The following is a 24,383-nucleotide window of genomic DNA, read 5'->3' as shown; positions in this document are numbered from 1 at the left end:
CTTGAAGCTGGCCAAGATTTGCTAGCAGACAGATGGACCGAAGTCCTTGCGGCTGAGGAATACGAACTCGAGCGCCCCTCCAAAAGTTACCCAAAGCGCAGGTTGCTACCTCATCTCGAGGAGGAAGCATTGAAATCTACACCACCAGTGTACAATGCGGCTGACCGGCCACCTTGTGGCCAAGCCAAAGAGGCGTTTCAGCCTGAAGTTCAGCCTGCACCCCGCCGCCACTCAAACAAAAATACCAAGGCCCGGGGCAAAACACGGGACCTGCGAGACGTATTGAAAAGCAGGGCAAAACATGCAAGGTTGATATACAGGTCACGGGGGCGCGCACCAACGCGGGACGATGACCGTCACGCCGGATACACTAAAAGTAAATCCGGCCGGGCCAAATACAGCAGACAAGACTCATACGAATTGCGTCGTAATATAGCCCAGCAAAGAGGCGCCGCACACCCCCTATGCTTCACTGATGAAGTTATGGATCACGTATTCCCGGAGGGTTTTAAACCCGTAAATATCGAATCGTATGATGGTACAACAGATCCAGCTGTATGGATTGAAGATTTCCTCCTCAACATCCACATGGCTCACGGTGATGACCTGCATGCCATCAAGTACCTCCCACTAAAACTCAAAGGACCAGCTCGGCATTGGCTGAATAGCTTGCCAGCAGACTTTGTCAGAAGATGGGAGGATTTGGAAGACGCATTCCTTGACAACTTCCAGGGCACTTATGTGCGACCATCGGATGCTGATGACTTGAGTCATATAATTGAGCAGCCAGGGGAATCGGCCAGGCAATTCTGGAGACGGTTCCTAACTAAGAAAAATCAAATTGTCGACTATCTGGATGCAGAGGCCTTAGCGGCATTTAAACATAATACCTGTGACGAATGGCTCGCCCGGCACCTTGGCCAAGAGAAGCCAAAATCCATGGCAGCCCTCACGACACTTATGACCCGCTTTTGTGCGGGCGAAGATAGCTGGTTAGCTCGCAATACCAATACAACAAGAAAACCTGGCATATCAGAAGCCAGGGATAGCAATGGCAAACCATGACGCAACAAATACAAGTGCCGCAAATATGGTGAAAATGCCGAAAATACGACAGTTAATGCCGGGTTCAGGGGCTCAAAGTCTGGTCAGCGGAAAGGGCCACCCAAAAATAAAAATCTGGGTCCATCCAGTCTGGACCACATACTCGATTGCCAATGCCAAATTCATGGCACCCAGAAACGCCAGCCACCCATACCAACGGAGAATGCTAGGTCTTCAAACAAGCCGGCAAGGCAGGTGCCAAAGACGAAGAGGGGTCTCAAAGCGACGATAGCGACGAAGATCCCAGAACACCGAACACAGGAGGGCAAAAGAAATTTCCCCCCATATTCAATCGGTGAATGTCGTAAATACCACCCAAATTGCCAACTCAAACCAGATATGCACCCTTAGGGATGGCGAGTCAACGGAACTAGCCGTCCCACAATATAAACTAGGGCCGGTCACCTTCAACCGCACGGATCATCCGGTTAACACCAATTAGGGCAATCGAGCCGCACTAATCCTCGACCCAATAGTAGACGGGTTCCACCTCACTCGAGTCCTTATGGACGGAGGTAGCAATTTAAATCTGCTTTACCAGGACACAGTGTGCAGGATGGCATCGACCATTCGGCGATCAAACCCAATAAGCCACTTTTAGAGGCATCATACCAGGCATGGAGGTTAGCTGTATAGGCTCCATTGCCCTTGGGTTTATCTTCGGATCACCAGAAAATTACTGCATTGAAGAGTTAACCTTCGAAATCGCCCCTTTCCACAGTGATTATCGAGCACTGCTCGGGCGAACCGCGTTCGCTCGATTCAACACGGTGCCACATTATGCCTACCGTAAGCTCAAGATGCCCGATCCACGCGGCGTCATCACGGTTCATGGCAAGGCCGAACCTTCCCTCGGCACCAATAAATACACAACTGCCTTAGCAGCAGAAACAACGAGCAGCACCTTGCAGCTGAACCTCGAGTCGACGTCCAGGCTCTCGAACACCGTCAAGGGGCTCCGAACTACTTCGCGGAAGGATACTCCGGATCGCCCAGAGTCTAACTAAACATTCCGGTGACGGCCACGACAGGCCGAACTCAGCGGTTCAACCGCCCTCCGGCACGTAAACATTTTTATACTTCCTTCGTAGGTACACCTTTGCACCGACTAGGACGGACTACACACAGGCAGCTTGAACGCGTTAGGGAATCCTTAGAAATTCCCCGCAGTGACCATCCGGCTATATTACAGATCCGCACTCAACCTCTTCCCCCTGGTCACAACAGGTTCTTCTATCCTAATCTCTTTTTTTATCACATTACTTGTACCCGTACACATAGACGTATCATTCAAATACAACATGTGGATTTATATGACTTTTACCTGCTGATTATTTCTTATCAAAATCATTTTGTCAAGTGGCATCTGTACACAGCGATATGCCTTAAATATGCCAGGGGCTTCGTTTTTCCCGTAACACGGCAATAAAAGTCCGAACACCTTCATGGAAGTTCGGCACCCCGAACCTATAGCATTATATGCATCAGCTCCGAATCATGTCTTGGGTCAATAGTTGGGTTTGCCTGGCTCCCATGTTTTGGTACCTTACGTTCCGCTATATCGGCTAAGGTAGCACTGGGAGAACTACTGCGATTGTGTCCCGGTTCTTCCGGATGAGCACCTCAGTAGAGAAAGCCAAAAACTGACTGTCATGATAAGGCGAGAGCTGGTTAGCTGTTCGAGCGGTTACCAAATCTTTAAGGATTTCCCCCACATAATGCCATAACCAATGCAGCGTGCGATGGATCGGTTTTTCTCCGATCAGGCGCTTATAGAGCCCCTAGTACGGTCTTCCGAACACAAGGGGCTGCGCCGACCATACTAAAGCTCCTATGGCTAAGTGAGAGTGATAAATCCATATAGTCCGATTGCCTGGTTCGTTGTGCTAAGCACCTCCTTCGAAGGACCCAAAACTGGGATAAAGAGTGCTCAGGTTTATCCCAAACACCCCCGTACTTCTTACGTAGGGCAGAAGCCGACGACTGGCCAACTCTCAGGTTTAACATAAAAACGGCCGCACAGGAGGGTAAACTTTTATATAACAGGCGACATATAAACGACCTTGTTCAAACATTACAAAGGACAACATGATTGGCATTCATGGGAATATAACGTCCTTGGTGCATAGCTCCGCTGCAAGGTAGGATCCTTTCAGGACAATCTTATAATATAATTCGGGCTTGCGGTGCTCCTTCCCCTCTGGCGGTCCTCCGGTCACCAGCTTTTCAGCATCCATCTTCCCCCAGTGCACCTTTGCATGGGCGAAGGCCATTCGCGCTCCTTCTATACAGACCGACCACTTAATGACATCAAGTCGAGGGAAAGCGCTTACAAGACGCCTCACGAGCCCGAAGTAGCTGCTTGGAATAGGCTTGGCAGGCCATAGCCGGATAACCATCTCTTTCATGGCTAGTTCCGCCGCCTTATGCAGTTCGATCAACTGTTTCAGTTGATCGGCAAAAGGCACCGGATAATTCGGTGCCAAATGTTGTGACCAGAAGAGCTTATCTGTGGTGTTCCTTTCTTCGACTCGGTAGAATTGGGCGGCATCTGATATGCTGCAAGGTAGCTCGGCAAATACACCTGAGAAATCCGGATTCAAAATCAGAAACATAGTTTTCCCTTTAAGTACTTGATTTATATGGGAAAATCCTTGCCCGCTGGGATCTTTCTCGCCTCTTGGATCCCCTGTAGGGCGCATTGGGTCCCCCCCCTGGGGCATCGCTCGTGGCTTGACGCGCCTTGGTGAGTTCGGACTCTTTCTCTGTTAAACTCTGCTCCAAGGTCTCGCATTTACTTACGGCCTCTTGCAGCTCCTGCTCAGCTTTAATAACTCTGGCCTCATGTTTCTCACGAAGAGTCCGCTCCGTGGCCGCCTTTTTCTCGGCCTCGGCAACGGCCCTTTTGAGGGCCTCGACTTCGGTCATAACCCCTAGCACAAATTATGCGGCTTATTTCATACTGAACATTTATTTCACAATAAATGTGTGCAACGCTTGTGCATACCTTGTTTATCCCTCAATTGCATTTTCAATTGGCCAAGTTCTTCTATGGCCCACTCCAGACTTTGCTTCAGTCTAGAGATCTCCGCAGTACGAGAGGCAGCAGCCGCCATAGGTACTTGCTTGAAACAGAGGAGAAATCAATGTCATTCAATGAGTCTTCCTGCGATCATCAATTCGATCCTCTATCCGGTTCTTTCTTTCACCGAACAATGTATCAGGGGCTACTATCTATACTATGACACTCTTCGACAACTCATAAAACATACCTCAAAACCTCTTATAAGGTTGATACAGGCTTCGTTCAGTCCACTCTCAGTTAACTGAATCTTCTCAATCACTGCACCCATAAGGGCACGGTGTTCATCAACGATGGCGGCGTCTTGTAACGCCACCAACAAAGCATCTGACACTTCTGGATGGACATAAGTCGCCAGCGGAACAGGCACGCCTCCTCCAGCCGAAGGAGGATGCCTTCTTGATTCTGGAGCCATATAGGTCTCTAGAATCGCATCCGGTGGGGAACCAAACTCAGGATCACCCCCGCCGTCAGACTCCATGGGAATCTTTTCCCCCACGTGTCCGGCCCCTGCGATTTAACCTCCAGGCGCCGCCTTCATGGTTTCTTCCTTTCCTCCTTGGCCGGGGTCCTTCTGGGACGAAGCCCCGGTGTTATGCACCTATTTGGAGGAAGGGGCCTTTGAGGGCGTCCCGCTCTCCATAGCATTTGAGCTCGGCAGGTCCTCTGATGAGGATTGTTTGGTACGGGACCTCACCGGACTACAAAAAATATGCCTTAGGTTAAAATACTAAGCCACGAGGAGTCCGGACGCTTAAACGTAATCGGATTATATACACTTACGAGTTCACCAGGGGCTGGGCCCTGGGATCCCACACTGGGCCGCTATCGGCGGCGGTAGTGGACTGCTTCGGTAGAGGAGCCTTTACCCTTTTGGGTAGTTCGGCCTCTAAGGGTGCGGGGCCCGTCCTTTTCCTTCTTCCCCCCGCAGGGGATTCATCTTCCTCCTCTTCGTCCTCTTCGGAGGCTGAATGGGCATCAGAACCTTCGGGTATTGCATCCGAAGTGCCGCGGCGACGAAGGCCGCCCCAGGTCTTTTTGGCCTCCTTCTCGGCCGTCTTCTCTGGCACCTTGTAAGGCGCCGGAACCAGCATCTTCGTCAGAAGTGGGATGGCCAGGTCTTGGGGCAGTGGGGCCAGACAATGGATCCACTCTGCCTTCTTCGTCTAGCCCTGGGGGAGTTGAAATAACACGCGTTAAGCACTTCCTTTGGGCCATGCGGATAGAAAAGTTTGATAAACTCACCGAACTTGCAGGGCGGGACAGTTGGTATCCGCGGTCCTTGGCGGGGTCCGGCCATGATTTGCTGGACTTGAAAAGCACCTTCCAAATGTCCTTGTGCGAGGAGCCGAAGAACCCTCACAAGGTTTGGTCCCTAGCCGGATCGAATTCCCATAGATTGCAATTCCGGTATTGACAAGGCAGTATCCGGCGGACTAATATCACCTGGACTACGTTGACAAGTTCAATGTTCTTGTCTCCCATACCTTTAATGCGCGTCTGGAGCACCGACAGTTCGTCGGACGAGGACCAGACCAGGCCTTTCTTAACCTAGGATGTAAGCCGCAGAGGGGCACCGGATTGAAACTCGGGAGAGCCGGCCCATTCCTTGCTGCACGGCTCAGTGATGTAAAACCACTGTTGTTGCCACTCCTTGACAGAATCGTTAAAGGTTCCCGTCGGCCATATGACGTTGGGCATCTTGCTCACCATAGCGCCCCCGCACTCGGCGTGCTCGCCACCCACCACCTTGGGCTTCACATTAAAAACCTTCAGCCATAAACCGAAGTGCGGTGAAATGCGGAGAAAAGCCTCGCACACAACAATGAACATCGAGATGTTGAGGAAAGAATTGGGGGACAGATCGTGAAGATCGACCCCATAATAATACATGATGCCACGGACAAACGGGTGGAGGAGAAACCCTAGCCCGCGGACAAAGTGAGGGAGGAATACAACCCTCTCGTTGGGTTCCGGAGTGGGGACTATCTGTCCCGCTGTCGGGAGACGGTGGCTGATTTTCTTGGCCAGATACCCGGCCTCCCGAAGCTTTTTGATATCCTTCTCTCGGACGGTAGAGGCCATCCATTTGCCTCCTGCTCCGGATCCGGACATCTTTGGAAGACCCTTTGTGGGAGGAGAAGGTGAACGCTTGGGCGCTGGAGCCTGAGCAGAAGGGAATGAATCGGGAAGAAGGCGTGGGTGAAAAGAGTGAATCCTTGTCCCTTTATAAGGGCGGAAGAGGCGATGCGCCTCCCCACTCACTTGGTAAAACCTCTTATTCCCCAAGCGCCGTAATTGGTGGCGCGGTTGGGTTACCCACATCCGTATTGATGCGAATCCCGTGATAGGGGGACATGATCTCTGCTTCGACAAGACGCATCAAGAAAACCGCCTCATGATATGTGCAGTGCTGGTTGAGAAAAACAGTTCGAATAATGACCGGGCCATGGCGTGATGTCATGTAGCTAAACGTGTCGGCAGATTAGATTTGTAAAAATATTATTCTCTCTGCGGTGGTATGTGGAATTTGTTTTGCAGAGCCGGACACTATCCTTGTGTTCAAAATCTTCTATGGAGTATTCGGAGGAAGAACCCGCCTTGCAATGTCGAAGACAAATCTGCGCGCCGGACTCATCATCATTGAAGCCTGGTTCAGGGGCTACTGAGGGAGTCCTGGATTAGGGGGTCTCCGTACAGCCGGACTATATCCTTTGGCCGGACTGTTGAACTATGAAGATACAAGATTGAAGACTTCGTCCCGTGTCCGAATGGGACTTTCCTTGGCGTGGAAGGCAAGCTTGGCAATATGGATATGTGGATCTCCTCCCTTGTAACCGACTATGTGTAACCCTAGCCCCCTCCATAGGACAACATACAATCATACCATAGGCTAGCTTTTAGTGTTTAGCTAAAACGATCTCGTGGTAGATCAACTCTTGTAATACTCATATCATCAAGATCAATCAAGCAGGACGTAGGGTATTACCTCCATCGAGAGGGCCCGAACCTGGGTAAACATCATGTCCCCCGCCTCCTGTTACCATCCGCCTTAGACGCACAGTTCGGGACCCCCTACCCGAGATCCGCCGGTTTTGACACCGACACCGACGACCGAATCTCGGGCAAGTAACATACCGATGACAAAAGGAACAACATATGTTTTTATGCGGTTTGACCGATAAAGATCTTCATAGAATATGTAGGAACCAATATGAGCATCCAGGTTCCGCTATTGGTTATTGACAGGAGATGAGTCTCGGTCATGTCTACATAGTTCTCGAAACCGTAGGGTCCGCACGCTTAACGTTCGGTGATTATCGGTATTATGAGTTTATGTGTTTTGATGTACCGAAGGTTGTTTGGAGTCCCGGATGTGATCACGGGCATGACGAGGAGTCTCTAAATGGTTGAGACGTAAAGATCGATATATTGGATGACTATGTTTGGACATCGGAATGGTTCCGGGTGAGTTCGGGCATTTACCGGAGTACCGGGAGGTTACCGGACCCCGCCCCCCCCCCGGGAAGTATATGGGCCTTATTGGGAGAGAGTATAAGGAAGACTAGGAGGGGGCGCCCCCCACAAGCCCAATCTGAATTGGGTGGGGCCCCCCTTTCCTTCATCCTTCCTCCCCCTTCCTTCCTCTCCTAGTCCAACTAGGGAAGGGGGGGAATCCTACTCCAGGTGGGAGTAGGACTCCTCCAGGGCGCGCCATAGAGGGCCGGTCCTCCCCCTCCTCCACTCCTTTATATACGGGGGAGGGGGCAGCCCATGGACACACAAGTTGACAATTGTCTTAGCCGTGTGCGGTGCCCCCCTCCACCATAATCCACCTCGGTCATATCATTGCAGTGCTTAGGCGAAGCCCTGTTCCAGTAGCTTCATCATCCCCGTCATCGTGACGTCGTGCTGACGATACTCTCCCTCGACACTCAGCTGGTTCTAGAGTTTGCGGGACGTCACCGAGCTGAACGTGTGCAGATCGCGGAGGTGCCATACCTTCGGCGCTAGGATCGGTCGGATCATGAAGACGTTCGACTACATCAACCGCGTTGTCATAACGCTTCCGCTTACAGTCTACGAGGGTACGTGGAGAACTCTCTTCCCCTCTTGTTTCTATGCATCACCATGATAGACCTTGCGTGTGCGTAGGAATTTTGTTTAAATCACTGCGTTCCCCAACAGTGGTATCAGAGCCAGGTCTATGCGTAGATGTCATATGCACGAGTAGAACACAAAGGAGTTGTGGGCGTGGGTATATACATATTGCTTGCCCTCACTAGTTGATTCTTGATTCAGCGGTACTGTTGGATGAAGCGGCTCAGACCGACATTACGCGTACGCTTACGCGAGACTGGTTCTATCGACGTGCTTCGCACACAGGTGGCTGGTGGGTGTCGGTTTCTCCAACTTTAGTTGAAGCAGATTCAATGAATAGGGTTCTTTCTAAATATCAAAAAGCAATCACTATACCGTGTTGTGGTTTTTGATGCGTAGGAAAGAACGGTTCTTGCTCAGCCCGTAGCAGCCACGTAAAACTTGCAACAACAAAGTAGAGGACGTCTAACTTGTTTTTGCAGGGCATGTTGTGATGTGATATGGTCAAGACATGATGCTAAATTTAATTGTATGAGATGATCATGTTTTGTAACAGAGTTATCAGCAACTGGCAGGAACCATATGGTTGTAGCTTTATTATATGAAATGCAACCGCCATGTAATTGCTTTACTTTATCACTAAGCGGTAGCGATAGTCGTAGAGGTAATATTTGGTGAGACGACAATGATGCTTCGATGGAGATCAAGGTGTCAAGCCGGTGACGATGGTGATCATGACAATGCATTGGAGATGGGGATCAAAGGCACAAGATGATGATGGCCATATCATATCACTTATATTGATTGCATGTGATGTTTATCCTTTATGCATCTTATTTTTCTTAGTTCGGCGGTAGCATTATAAGATGATCTCTCACTAAATTTCAAGGTATAAGTGTTCTCCCTGAGTATGCACCGTTGCTATAGTTCGTCGTGCCAAGACACCACGTGATGATCGGGTGTGATAAGCTCTAAGTTCACATACAACGGGTGCAAGCCAGTTTTGCACACGCGGAATACTCGGGTTAAACTTGACGAGCCTAGCATATGCAGATATGGCCTCGGAACACTAAGACCGAAAGGTCGAGCATGAATCATATAGTAGATATGATCAACATAGTGATGTTCACCATTGAAAACTACTCCATTTCACATGATGATCGGACATGGTTTAGTTGATATGGATCACGTGATCACTTAGATGATTAGAGGGATGTCTATCTGTAACATCCCAAAATTCTAAATTTTGGAATGTTATAATAAATATATAGATTGATTGATTGTTTGATTGTTGTGTGATTGATTGAGTGAAATTCGAAACTTTTTGAAAGTTAAATGAGAGGGAATAAAAGGACTTTCCCAAACTTTCACCTTTTGCATTTTGATCTCCGTGAATTCAAATTCTTTTCAAATACAAAACCCTCGAGAGAAGATGACATGACTTCTTCCATTTAAATAAATGAAAAGGATTTTGAAAAGATTTGAATTTCATTTGGAAATATTTTTAATTCAGAATTTCAAGCAACTCAATGATTTTCATGAGAGAATATAAAATGACTTCTTCAAATTATATGAAATATGAGTTGGAAGTTTAAAGGGATCAAATTTAAAAGTCCCCTTTGAAATTATTTTCAATTTGGAGTTATTTGGATTTTATTCAAATTATTTTTCTCCAAAAATAAAATATATGGAAAATAGGGTAACACGATTCCCTACATCAGAAAATTGGAGAGAAATAAATTTGAATTAATTTTGGTATTTTTATAATAATTTTTATTGGATTTTATTAGACAGTAGCACTCTTTGAATTATCTGAATTTGTGTGAATTTTATTTAATGGTAGGAAAATGTTTAGCTTGTAGGAAATCTTTTTCTGAAAATTTTGATATATTATATGCCTATATACTATTTTTATTTTTCTTTGGTTTTATTATTTTTTTTGCCTGGAAAATGTGTTTTTAACTTTCCCTTTTCCTTACTGGGCCGGCCCAACCGAAGCCAGGCCAAGGCCCAGCACGCCACCGCCTTCGTCCCCGATTCCGTGCGCAACCCAGACTCGCCGGAGTCCGAGCGCCGCCCGCCTCTGGCCGCCCCCTTCCCCAAGCTGGTGACGCCCCGACCCCGCCTTTAAAAGGTCGAGGCCCCGGGCCCTTCCTCTCTGCTCGCACCGCCTCGCCTCCGCGTATCGCGCCGCACCCGCACACCTCGCGCCCCTCCGCCATCGCGGAATTCCGCCACCGCCGACGCTACTCCGCGCTTCGCCTCACCGCCGTCGCATCGCGCCGCTGCCCACGCCACCCTCTGCCGCATCCGCTGCTCGCCGCCTCCCCTCGCCGCTTGCCTGCGCCGCCGCCCGCGTCTCGCCCGGCGCCGGAACCGCTGCCGACATCGCCGGATCTCACCGCTTCCCCGAAGCCGCCACGGTTTTTCTCACCGAAACGGCCGAACCCGTAAAACCACCAAAACCTAGATCCGATTAATTTTCTCTTTAGGTTTTCTTCGGTTTTCTTTTAGTCGGTTTTATTATTTTAGTTACGTTATTTAGAGAACGTTCGCTAAGTTAGGTCTTAGCAGCGAATGGTTTCGTTCGTTAGGTTATGTTAGCGAGCGTTCGCTCGATAGGATTTTTCTTTTTCTTTTTAGTTCTCGGTCAGGGACCTATTCATGATAAATTTTCTTACAGATTAGTCCCTCTACTTCAAACGATCACTACGTTTTACCTGTTTATCCAAATCCAACAAAACCAACGCCCACTTCTTCGTTACGATCTCCTCTATCCAGTAATCCAACTCAAACATGTTTTTGAAAGTTTAAATTTTGAATTAGACCAGATTTGAATTCAATTCGTTTGATCATAACTTGAGTTTCGTAGCTCCGTTTGAGTTGATTCTTTTTGCAAATCGAAGCTCTTGATCTAAACTTTCCGATAAAACCAAATTCATATAATTTTGGTACTGTTAGAAATTGTTTTATGTTGCAAGAGTTATTTTCTTGGTTTTGGTGTTTTCTGAATCGTCTTCTTCGTTCTTTCTGATCTGTTGAGTGATTGCTTATGTGTGGTTCTATTGCTTGCGTACGATAGATTGACCGGAGTGTGACAAGTAGATCTATCAAGAGTTATGAGTGCGAATCATCTTCATCAACATTGCAGGCAAGTTCACACTTTGATCATATCCCTTTCATACCCAATTTTTATGCATTAGTTTCCCCCTCAAACATTGCATGGTTAGGAATTTATAACATGTGGGTATCGGGAAGTAGTTGATGAGGTAGGAACCTATTGCCCTGCATTCAAACCCTGGGAGTTAAATTTACGTTATGCTTATATTGCTATGCTATGCTCGTAGACGTGGTTTGGTTTGAGAGAATTCATGACAGATGTGAGAGTTATTATTTAATGGATAACTTAAGGTGGCTACATTAATACACATCTGGGTGGATTGGTTGGGGCACCTGGAGAACCCAGTGTTTGCCCAAGGGGATCCCGGAGGACCCATGTGATCACCCTATGGAATGGCACCCAGGCTCAAAGGGATCATAAGATTATTCATGCTAGAAACTTCCGTGTGCAGCCACAAGCTATAATGGGCTCTAGCATAGTTGAGTAAGTTACGTGAATCTCTTGAAGAGGTGGATCAGCAGGTAGTGGGTTGTAGGTTTGGTATGGTCTGCCCGGAGTAGAGAGTTAATGTTTTTGAAAGACTGTGTCTCGGTCATCCGTTTCTCAAACACCAAGTAGTGCGAGAAATCCAACGGAGGCGGTCGAGTCTTGTGGGGAAAAGTGCGCAAATCTCTGTAGAGTGTACAAACTAATCATGGTTAGCCGTGTCCCCGGTTATGGACATCTTGAGTATCTGGTACTTGGATTATCATATTGATCTCAACACGTTACTTAAATAATTTGTTGGGTTATTGATGTTAATTTGGGATTGAGTTGGAGGAACCTTCTCAATATTTTCAACCAACTTTGTAGTTAAAAAATTATATTCCTTTGGAGTAGGGAAAATTTGGCTTTTCGCAAAAACATTATAACCATAGAGCCTTTCCACCAGCCATATATGCATGTAGTGATAGCTATTATTCATCATTATCCTATGGTGTGAATTTTCCAGTACATTCAATGTACTGACCCTTTGTGGCTGCAACATCTCATGTTGCAGGATTCTTACGACGAGTAAGTGATACGTTAGGGTTACGATTTCTACACTCAACTTTGCCGTTGGTGTTGATGGGAATCCATAAACTTGTTGTTACTTCCGCTATTTGGATTGAGGTAATAGTATTTATGTTACTTTATACATGTGATTTACCTCTGTTATAAATCCTCGAGTACTGTGTGTGTCAGCATACCGATCCAGGGATGACACTTCAGCACAGAGACTTGACCGTCTGAGGTCGGGTCGCTACACTATCTAAGTGGGAGTTCTTAAGTAATTTGATTAATTAAACTTTAATTTATCATGAACTTAGTACCTGATAGTATTTTGCATGTCTATGTTATTGTAGATAGATGGCCAGTGTTGTTGTTCCATTGAATTTTAATGCGTTCCTAGAGAAAGCTAAGTTGAAAGATGATGGTAACAATTACACGGACTGGGTCCGTAACTTGAGGATTCTCCTCATTGTTGCACAGAAGAATTACGTCCTGGAAGCACCGCTAGGTGACAAACCCACTGCAGGAGCAACGCCAGATGTTGTGAACACCTGACAGAGCAAAGTTGATGACTACTCGATAGTTCAGTGTGCCATGCTTTACGGCTTAGAACCGGGACTTCAACGACGTTTTGGACGTCATGGAGCATATGAGATGTTCCAGGAGTTAATGTTAATATTTCAAGCAAATGCCCGGATTGAGAGATATGAAGTCTCCAATAAGTTCTACAACTGCAAAATGGAGGAGAATAGTTCTGTCAGTGAACATATACTCAGAATTTCTGGGTACCACAACCATTTGACTCAATTGGGAGTTAATATTCCTGATGATAGCGTCATTGCTAGAGTTCTTCATTCACTGCCATCAAGCTATAAGAGCTTCCTAATGAACTATAATATGCAAGGGATGGATAAGACGATTCCCGAGCTCTTCGCAATGCTAAAGGCTGCGGAAGTAGAAATCAAGAAGGAGCATCAAGTGTTGATGGTCAAAAAGACCACCAGTTTCAAGAAAAAGGACAAAGGGAAGAAGGGAAACTTCAAGAAGAACAACAAGCAAGTTGCTGCTCAAGTGAAGAAGCCCAAGTCTGGACCTAAGCCTGATACTAAGTGCTTCTACTGCAAAGGGACTGGCCACTAGAAGCGGAACTGCCCCAGGTATTTGGTGGAGATGAAGGATGGCAAAGTGAAAGGTATATTTGATATACATGTTATTGATGTGTACCTTACTAATGCTCACAGTAGCGCCTGGGTATTTGATACTGGTTCTGTTGCTAATATTTACACCTTGAAATAGGGGCTACGGGTTAAGCGAAGATTGGCTAAGGACGAGGTGACGATGCGTGTGGGAAATGGTTCCAAAGTCGATGTGATCGAGGTCGGCACGGTACCTCTACATCTACCTTTGGGATTAGTTTTAGACCTAAATAATTGTTATTTGGTGCCAACGTTGAGCATGAACATTATATCTGGATCTTGTTTGATGCGAGACGATCATTCATTTAAATCAGAGAATAATGGTTGTTCTATTTATATGAATAATATCTTTTATGGTCATGCACCCTTTATGAGTGGTCTGTTTTTACTAAATCTTGATAGTAGTGATACACATATTCATAGTATTGAAGCCAAAAGATATAAGTTTAATAATGATAGTGCAACTTATTTGTGGCACTGTCATTTAGGGCATATTGGTGTAAAGCACATGAAGAAACTCCATGCTGATGGGCTTTTGGAATCACTTGATCATGAAACACTTGATGCTAGCGAACCATGCCTCATGGGCAAGATGACTAAGACTCCGTTCTCCGGAACAATGGAGCGAGCAACAGAATTGTTGGAAATAATACATATTGATGTATGCGGTCCGATGACTGTTGATGCTCATGGCGGGTATCGTTATTTTCTTACCTTCATAGATGATTTGAGCAGATATGGGTATATCTACTTAATGAAACATAAGTCTAAAACATTTAAAAAGTTCAAAGAATTTCAGAGTGGAGTGGAAAATCATCGTAACAAGAAAATTAAGTTTCTACGATCTGATCGTGGAGGTGAATATTTGAGTTATCAGTTTCGTCTTCATTTGAAACAATACGGAATAGTTTCGCAACTCACGCCACCTAGAAAACCACAGCGTAATGGTGTGTCCGAACATCGTAACCGCACTTTATTAGATATGGTGCGATCTATGATGTCTCTCACTAATTTACCGCTATCGTTTTGGGGTTATGCTTTAGAGACAGCTACATTCATGTTAAATAGGGCACCATCAAAATCCGTTGAGGTGACACCTTATGAACTGTGGTTTGGCAAGAAACCGAAGTTGTCGTTTCTTAAAGTCTGGGGCTGCGATGCTTATGTGAAAAAGCTTCAACCTGATAAGCTCGAACCCAAATCGGAGAAATGTGTCTTCATGAGATACCCAAAGGAGACTGTTGGGTACACCTTTTATCACACATCTGAAGGCAAGATATTCGTTGCTAAGAATGGATCCTTTCTAGAGAAGGAGTTTCTCTCGAAAGAAGTGAGTGGGAGGAAAGTAGAACTTGATGAGGTAATTGTACCTGCTCCCTTATTGGAAAGTAGTTCATCATTGAAATCAGTTCCAGTGATTCCTACACCAGTAAGTGAGGAAGCTAATGATGATGATCATGAAACTTCTGATCAAGTTATTGCCGAACCTTGTAGGTCAACCAGAGTAAGATCCGCACCAGAGTGGTACGGTAATCCTGTTCTGGAGGTCATGTTACTTGACCATGAGGAACCTACGAACTATGGAGAAGCAATGATGAGCCAGATTCCGCAAAATGGCTTGAGCAATGAAATATGAGATGGGGTCCATGTATGAGAACAAAGTGTGGACTTTGGCTGACTTGCCCGATAATTGACAGGCCATAGAGAATAAATGGACCTTCAAGAAGAAGACTGACACTCACGGTAATGTTACTGTCTACAAAGCTCGACTTGTTGCAAAAGGTTTTCGACAAGTTCAAGGAGTTTACTACGATGAGACTTTCTCACCCGTAGCGATGTTTAAGTCCGTCCGAATCATGTTAGCAATTGCCGCATTTTATGATTATGAAATTTGGCAAATGGATGTCAAAACTGAATTCCTTAATGGATATCTCAAAGAATAGTTGTATATGATGCAACCAGAAGGTTTTGTCGATCCAAAAGGTGCTAACAAAGTGTGCAAGCTCCAACAATCCATTTATGGACTGGTGCAAGCCTCTCGGAGTTGGAATATATGCTTTGATAGTGTGATCAAAGCATATGGTTTTATACAGACTTTTGGAGAAGCCTGTATTTACAAGAAAGTGAGTGGGAGCTCCGTAGCATTTCTGATATTATATGTGGATGACATATTGCTGATCGGAAATGATACTGAATTTCTGAATAGCATAAAATGATACTTGAATAACAATTTTTCAATGAAAGACCTCAGTGAAGCTGCTTATATATTGGGCATTAAGATCTATAGAGATAGATCAAGACGCTTAATTGGACTATCACAAAGCACATACCTTGATAAAGTTTTGAAGAAGTTCAAAATGGATCAAGCAAAGAAAGGGTTCTTGCTTGTATTACAAGGTGTGAAGTTGAGTCAGACTCAATGCCCGACCACTGCAGAAGATAGAGAGAAAATGAAAGTCATTCCTATGCTTCAGCCATAGGTTCTATCATGTATGCAATGTTGTGTACCAGACCTGATGTGTGCCTTGCTATTAGTTTGGCAGGGAGGTACCAAAGTAATCCAGGAGTGGATCACTGGATAGTGGTCAAGAACATCCTGAAATACCAAAAAAGGAATAAGGATATGTTTCTCATTTATGGAGGTGACAAAGAGCTCGTCATAAACGGTTACGTCGATGCAAGCTTTCACACTGATCCGGATGACTCTAAGTCACAAACCGGATACGTATTTTTATTAAAAGGTGGAGCTGTCAGTTGGTGTAGTTCCAAGTAGAGCGTCGTGACGGGATTTACGTGTGAAGCGGAGTACATAGCTGCTCCGGAAGCAGCAAATGAAGGAGTCTAGATGAAAGAGTTCATATCCGATCTAGGTGTCATACCTAGTGCATCGGGTCCAATGAATTTTTTTTGTGACAATACTGGTGCAATTGCCTTGGCAAAGGAATCCAGATTTCACAAGAGAACCAAGCACATCAAGAGACGCTTCAATTCCATCCGCGATCAAGTCAAGGAGGGAGACATAGAGATTTACAAGATACATACATATCTGAATGTTGCAGACCCGTTGACTAAGCCTCTCTCACGAGCAAAACATGATCAGCACCAAGACTCCATGGGTGTTAGAATCATTACAATTTAAACTAGATTATTGCCTCTAGTGCAAGTGGGAGACTGAAGGAAATATGCCCTAGAGGCAATAATAAAATTGTTATTTATATTTCCTTATTTCATGATAAATGTTTATTATTCATTCTAGAACTGTAATAACCAGAAACTTAGTACATGTGTGAATACATAGACAAACCTAGTGTCACTAGTATACCTCTACTTGACTAGCTCATTGATCAAAGATGGTTAAGTTTCCTAGCCATGGACAAAGAGTTGTCATTTGATGAACGGGATCACATCATTAGAGAATGATGTGATTGACTTGACCCATCCGTTAGCTTAGCACGATGATCATTTAGTTTACTGATATTGCTTTCTCCATAACTTATACATGTTCCTATGACTATGAGATTATGCAACTCCCGAATACCGGAGGAACACTTAGTGTGCTATCAGACGTCACAACGCAACCGGGTGACTATAAAGATTCTCTATAGGTGTCTCCGATGGTGTTTGTTGAGTTGGCATAGATCGAGATTAGGATTTGTCACTCCGTGTATCGGAGAGGTATCTCTGGGCCCTCTCGGTAATGCACATCACTATAAGCCTCGCAAGCAATGTGACTAATGAGTTAGTTACGTGATGTTGCATTACGGTACGAGTAAAGAGACTTGTCGGTAACAATATTGAACTAGGTATTGAGATACCGACGATAGAATCTTGGGCAACATACCGATGGCAAAAGGAAAAACGTATGTTGTTATGCGGTTTGACCGATAAAGATCTTCGTAGAATATGTAGGAACCAATATGAGCATCCAGGTTCCTCTATTGGTTATTGACCGGAGATGAGTCTCGGTCATGTCTACATAGTTCTCGAACCCATAGGGTCCGCACGCTTAACGTTCAATGACAATCGGTATTATGAGTTTATGTGTTTTGATGTACCGAAGGTTGTTCGGAGTCCCGGATGTGGTCACGGGCATGACAAGGAGTCTCTAAATGGTCCAGATGTAAAATCGATATATTGGATGACTATGTTTGGCATCAGAATGGTTCCGGTGAGTTCGAGCATTTACCTGAGTACCGGGAGGTTACCGGAACCCCCTGGGAAGTATATGGGCCTTATTGGGCCATAGTGGGAGAGAGGAGAAGGAAGCCTAGGAGCCCCCCCCCCAAGCCCAATCCGAATTGGGTGGGGGGCCGGCCCCCCTTTCCTTCCTCCTTCCTCCCCCTTCCTTCCTCTCCTAGTCCAACTAGGGAAGGGGGGAATCCTACACCTGGTGGGAGTAGGACTCCTCCAGGGCGCCCATAGAGGGCCGGCCCTCCCCCCTCCTCCACTCCTTTATATACGGGGGAGGGGGCACCCCATAGACACACAAGTTGACAATTGTCTTAGCCATGTGCGGTGCCCCCCTCCACCATAATCCACCTCGGTCATATCGTTGCAGTGCTTAGGCGAAGCCCTGTTTCGGTAGCTTCATCATCACCATCATCACGTCGTCATGCTGAAGAAACTCTCCCTCGACACTCAGCTGGATCTAGAGATTACGGGACGTTACCGAGCTAAACGTGTGCAGATCACGGAGGTGCGATACCTTCGGTGCTAGGATCGGTCAGATCGTGAAGACGTTCGACTACATCAACCGCATTGTCATAACGCTTCCGCTTATGGTCTACGAGGGTACGTGGACAGCACTCTTCCCCTCTCGTTGCTATGCATCACCATGATAGATCTCGCGTGTGCATAGGAATTTTTTGAAATTACTACGTTCCCCAACACCCATCGTAGTCAACTCCTTGAACTTGTTGAAAACCTTTTGCAACAAGTCGAGCTTTGTAGACAGTAACATTACCGTCAGCGCCAGTCTTCTTCTTGAAGATCATTTATTCTCTATGGCTTGCCGATCATCGGGCAAGTCAACCAAAGTCCACAGTTTGTTCTCATACATGGATCCCATCTCAGATTTCATGACCTCAAGTCATGTTGCCGAATCTGGGCTCATCATTGCTTCCTCATAGTTTGTAGGTTCGTCATGGTCAAGTAACATGACTTCCAGAACAGGATTACCATACCACTGTGGTGCGGATCGTACTCTGGTTGACCTATGAGATTCGGTAGTAACTTGATCTGAAGTTTCATGATTATCATCATTAGCTTCCTCACTAATTGGTATAGGAATCACTGGAACTGATTTCTGTGATGAACTACTTTCCAATTCGGGAGAAGGTACAATTACCTCATCAAGTTCTACTTTCCACCCACTCACTTCTTTTGAGAGAAACTCCTTCCATAGAAAGGATCCATTCTTAGCAACGAATATCTTGCCTTCAGATATGTGATAGAAGGTGTACCCAACAGTTTCTTTTGGGTATCCTATGAAGACACATTTCTCTGATTTGGGTTCGAGCTTACCAGGTTGAAGCTTTTTCACATAAGCGTCGCAGCCCCAAACTTTGAGAAACAACAGCTTAGGTTTCTTGCCAAACCACAATTCATATGGTGTTGTCTCAACGGATTTAGATGGTGCCCTATTTAACGTGAATGCAGCTGTCTCTAAAGCATAACCCCAAAATGATAGCGGTAAATCGGTAAGAGACATCATCAATCACACCATATCTAATAAAGTACGGTTACGATGTTCGGACACACCATTACGTTGTGGTGTTCCAGGTGGCGCGAGTTGCAAAACTATTCCACATTGTTTCAAATGAAGACCAAACTCATAACTCAAATATTCACCTCCACGATTAGATCATAGAAACTTTATTTTCTTGTTACAATGATTTTCCACTTCACCCTAAAACTCTTTGAACTTTTCAAATGTTTCAAACTTATGTTTCATTAAGTAGATATACCCATATCTGCTCAAATCATCTGTGAAGGTTAGAAAATAACGATACCCACCACGAGCCTCAACACTCATCGGACCGCATACATCAGTATGTATTATCTCCAACAAGTCAGTTGCTCGCTCCATTGTTCCAGAGAACGGAGTCTTAGTCATCTTGCCCATGAGGCATGGTTCGCAAGCATCAAGTGATTCATAATCAAGTGATTCCAAAAGCCCAGCAGCATGGAGTTTCTTCATACGCTTTGCACCAATATGACCTAAACAGCAGTGCCACAAATAAGTTGCACTATCATTATTAACTTTGCATCTTTTGGTTTCAATATTATGAATATGTGTATCACTACAATCAAGATTCAACAAAAATAGACCACTCATCAAGGGTGCATGACCATAAAAGATATTACATATAAATAGAACAACCATTATTCTCTGATTTAAATGAATAACCGTCTAGCATCAAAAAAGATCTAGATATAATGTTCATGCTCAACGCTGGCACGAAATAACAATTATTTAGGTCTAAAACTAGTCCCGGCGGTAGATGTAGAGGTAGCGTGCCTATGGCGATCACATCGACTTTGGAACCATTTCCCACGTGCATCGTCACCTCGTCCTTAGCCAATCTTCGTTTAATCTGTATCCCCTGTTTCGAGTTGCAAATATGAGCAACAGAACCAGTATCAAATACCCAGGTGCTACTACGAGCATTAGTAAGGTACACATCAATAGCATGTATATCAAATATACCTTTCACTTTTTCATCCTTCTTATCCACCAAATACTTGGGGCAGTTCTACTTCCAGTGACTAGTCCCTTTGCAGTAGAAGCACTCAGTTTCAGGCTTAGGTCCGGACTTGGGTTTCTTTCCTTGAGCAGCATCTTGCTTGCTATTCTTCTTGAAGTTCCCCTTCTTCCCTTTGCCCTTTTTCTTGAAACTAGTGGTCTTGTTAACCCTCAACACTTTATGCTCCTTCTTGATTTCAACCTCCGCAGCCTTTAGCATTGCGAAGAGCTCGGGAATTGTCTTTTCCATCCCATGCATACTATAGTTCATCACGAAGCCTTTATAGCTTGGTGGCAGTGATTGAAGAACTCTGTCAATGACACTATCATCAGGAAGATTAACTCTCAGCTGAGTCAAGTGGTTATGGTACCCAGACGTTCTGAGTATGTGTTCACTGACAGAACTATTCTCCTCCATCTTGCAGCTATAGAACTTGTTGGAGACTTCATATCTCTCAACTCGGGCATTTTCTTGAAATATTAACCTCAACTCCTGGAACATCTCATATGCTCCATGACGTTCAAAACGTCTTTGAAGTCCCCATTCTAAGCCGTAAAGCATGGCACACTGAACTATCGAGTAGTCATCAGCTTTGCTCTGCCAGACGTTCATAACATCTGGAGTTGCTCCTGCAGCGGTGCTTCCAGGATGTAATTCTTCTGTGCAGCAATGAGGATAATCCTCAAGTTACGGACCCAATCCGTGTAGTTGCTACCATCATCTTTCAACTTAGCTTTCTCTAGGAACGCATTAAAATTCAAAGGAACGGGAGCACGGGCCATTGATCTACAGCAACATAGATATGCAAAAACTATCAAATACTACGTTCATGATAAATTAAAGTTCAATTAATCATATTACTTAAGAATTCCCACTTAGATAGACATCCCTCTAGTTATCTAAATGATCACGTGATCCATATCAACTGAACCATGTTCGATCATCATGTTAGATGGAGTAGTTTTCAATGGTGAACATCACTATGTTGATCATATCTACTATATGATTCACGTTCGACCTTTCGGTGTCAGTGTTCCAAGGCCATATCTATATATGCCAGGCTCGTCAAGTTTAACCCGAGTATTCTACACGTGCAAAACTGGGTTGCACCCCTTGTATGTGAATGTAGAGCTTATCACACCCAATCATCACGTGGTGCCTCGGCACGACGAACTGTAGCAACGGTGCATACTCAGGCAGAACACTTATAGCTTGAAATTTAGTGAGGGATCATATTATAATGATATCGCCGTACTGAGCAAAATAAGATGCATAAAATATAAACATCACATGCAATCATAATATGTGACATGATATGGCCATCATCATCTTGTGCCTTTGATCTCCATCTCCAAAGCACCATCATGATCTCCATCGTCACCGACTTGACACCTTGATCTCCATCGTAGCATCGTTGTCATCTCGCCAACTATTGCTTCTATGACTATCGCTACCGCTTAGTGATAAAGTAAAGCAATTACATGGCGATTGCATTTCATACAATAAAGCGACAACCATTTGGTTCCTGCCAGTTGCCAATAACTGTTACAAAACATGATCATCTCATACAACAATTTATATCTCATCACGTCTTGACCATATCATATCACAACATGCCCTGCAAAAACAAGTTAAACGTCCTCTACTTTGTTGTTGCAAGTTTTACGTGGCTGTTACGGGCTTCTAGCAAGAACCGTTCTTACCTACGCATCAAAACCACAATGATTTTTCGTCAAGTGTGATGTTTTAACCTTCAACAAGAACCGGTCGTAGTCAAACTCGATTAAACTAAAATTGGAGAAACAGACACCCGCCAAGCACATGTGTGCAAAGCACGTCGGTAGAACCAGTCTCATGAACGCGGTCATGTAATGTCGGTCTGGGCCGCTTCATGCAACAATACCGCGGAATCAAAGTAAGATGTTGGTGTTAAGCAGTATGACTATTATCGCCCACAATTCTTTGTGTTCTACTCATGCATATCATCTACGCATAGACCTGGCTCTGATACCACTGTTGGGGAACGTAGCATGCAATTTCAAAAAAAATCCTATGATCACACAAGATCTATCTAGGAGATGCAAAGCAACGAGACGGGGATAGTGTGTCCACGTACCCTCGTAGACCGAAAGCGGAAGCGTTATGTTAACGCGGTTGATGTAGTCGAACGTCTTCATGATCCAACCAATCCAAGTACCGAACATACGGCACCTTCGTGTTCAGCACACGTTCAGCTCGATGACGTCCCTCAACCTCTTGATCTAGTAGACGGTCGAGGGAGAGTTCTGACATCACGATGGCGTGGTGACGGTGATGGTGATGTGATCCGCGCAGGGCTTCGCCTAAGCACTATGACAATATGACTGGAGGAGTAAACTATGGAGGGGGCACCACACATGGCTAAGAGATTTCTTCTTGTGCCTTTGGGGTGCCCCCCGCCCCCGTATATAAAGGGGGAAGGAGGAGGCTGGTGGCCTAGGAGGGGCGCGCCAAGGGGGGGTCGTACTTGGACTCCTAGTACCGCCTTTTCCTTCCAACGGAGGGGGAAAGAGGGAAGGAGAGGAGAGGAAGAGGGAAAGGGGGGTCGCGCCCCCTCTCCTTCCTATTCGGACTCCACTTGGGGGGCGCCTCCCCCTTGTGGGCTGTCCCATCTTCTCTCCCATGGCCCATGAGGCCCATGCCTTCCCCCGGGGGGTTCCGGTAACCCCTCGGTACGCCGATAAAATACCTGAATCGCTCGGAACCATTTCGATGTCCGAATATAACCTTCCAATATATGAATCTTTACCTCTCGACCATTTAGAGACTCCTTGTCATGTCCGTCATCTCATCCAGGACTCCGATCAAACTTCGGTCACCAAAACACATAACCTCATAATACAAGTCGTCATCGAATGTTAAGCGTGCGGACCCTATGGGTTCAAGAACTATGTAGACATGACCGAGACACATCTCCGGTCAATAACCAAAAGCAGAACCTAGATGCTCATATTGGCTCCAACATATTATTCGAAGATCTTTATCGGTCAAACCGCATAACAACATACATTATTCCCTTTGTCATCGGTATGTTACTTGTCCGGGATTCGATCGTCGGTATCATCATACCTAGTTCAATCTCATTACTGGCAAGTCTCTTTACTCATTTCGTAATGCATCATCCTACAACTAACTCATTAGTCACATTGCTTGCAAGGCTTATAGTGATGTGCATTACCGAGAGGGCCTAGAGATACCTCTCCGATACACGGAGTGACAAATCCTAATCTTGATCTATGCCAACTCAAAAAACACCTTCGGAGACACCTGTAGAGCATCTTTATAATCACCTAGTTACGTTGTGATGTTTGATAGCACACAAGGTGTTCCTCCGGTATTCAGGAGTTGCATAATCTCACAGTTAGAGGAATATGTATAAGTCATGAAGAAAGCAATAGCAATAAAACTAAACGATCATTATACTAAGCTAATGGATGGGTCTTGTACATCACATCATTCTCTAATGATGTGATCCCATTCATCAAATGACAACACATGTCAATGGTCAAGAAGCTTAACCATCTCTGATTAACGAGCTAGTCAAGTAGAGGCATACTAAGGACACTCTGTTTGTCTATGTATTCACACATGTACTAAGTTTCCGGTTAATACAATTCTAGCATGAATGATAAACATTTATCATGATATAAGGAAATATAAATAACAACTTTATTATTGCCTCTAGGGCATATTTCCTTCAAGAATAGCACCTAAGCATCAGTCCACCCACATATCAAATTATCAAAGTAGCGAACACGAATCAAACCAACATGATGAAGGTGACTAAGATGAAATTCCCATGTACCCGCAAGAACACTTTGCTTATCATAAATGTCCGTTTTGGCATGTCCTTTGCCACAAAAGGATTGTGCTACCTTGATGCATATTATTTTTCGTTACCGTTACTTGCTCGTTACAAATTATCTTGCTACCAAACTACTCGTTACTTATAATTTCAGTGC

General features: G+C 45.2%; 1 pseudogene; it reads left to right on the top strand.

Annotated features, from left to right (window-relative positions):
* Positions 1 to 13,094: 13,094 nt before the first annotated feature.
* Positions 13,095 to 24,383, top strand: part of LOC147985194 (uncharacterized) — a 44,863-nt pseudogene continuing 33,574 nt past the window's right edge.

The sequence above is a fragment of the Triticum urartu genome, chromosome 2A, assembly GCF_056163025.1.
Source record: "Triticum urartu cultivar PI428250 chromosome 2A, HENAU_Tu73, whole genome shotgun sequence".
NCBI lineage: Eukaryota > Viridiplantae > Streptophyta > Magnoliopsida > Poales > Poaceae > Triticum > Triticum urartu.
Note: the sequence above shows the minus strand (reverse complement) of the source record. Positions and strands in the feature narration are given on the sequence as shown.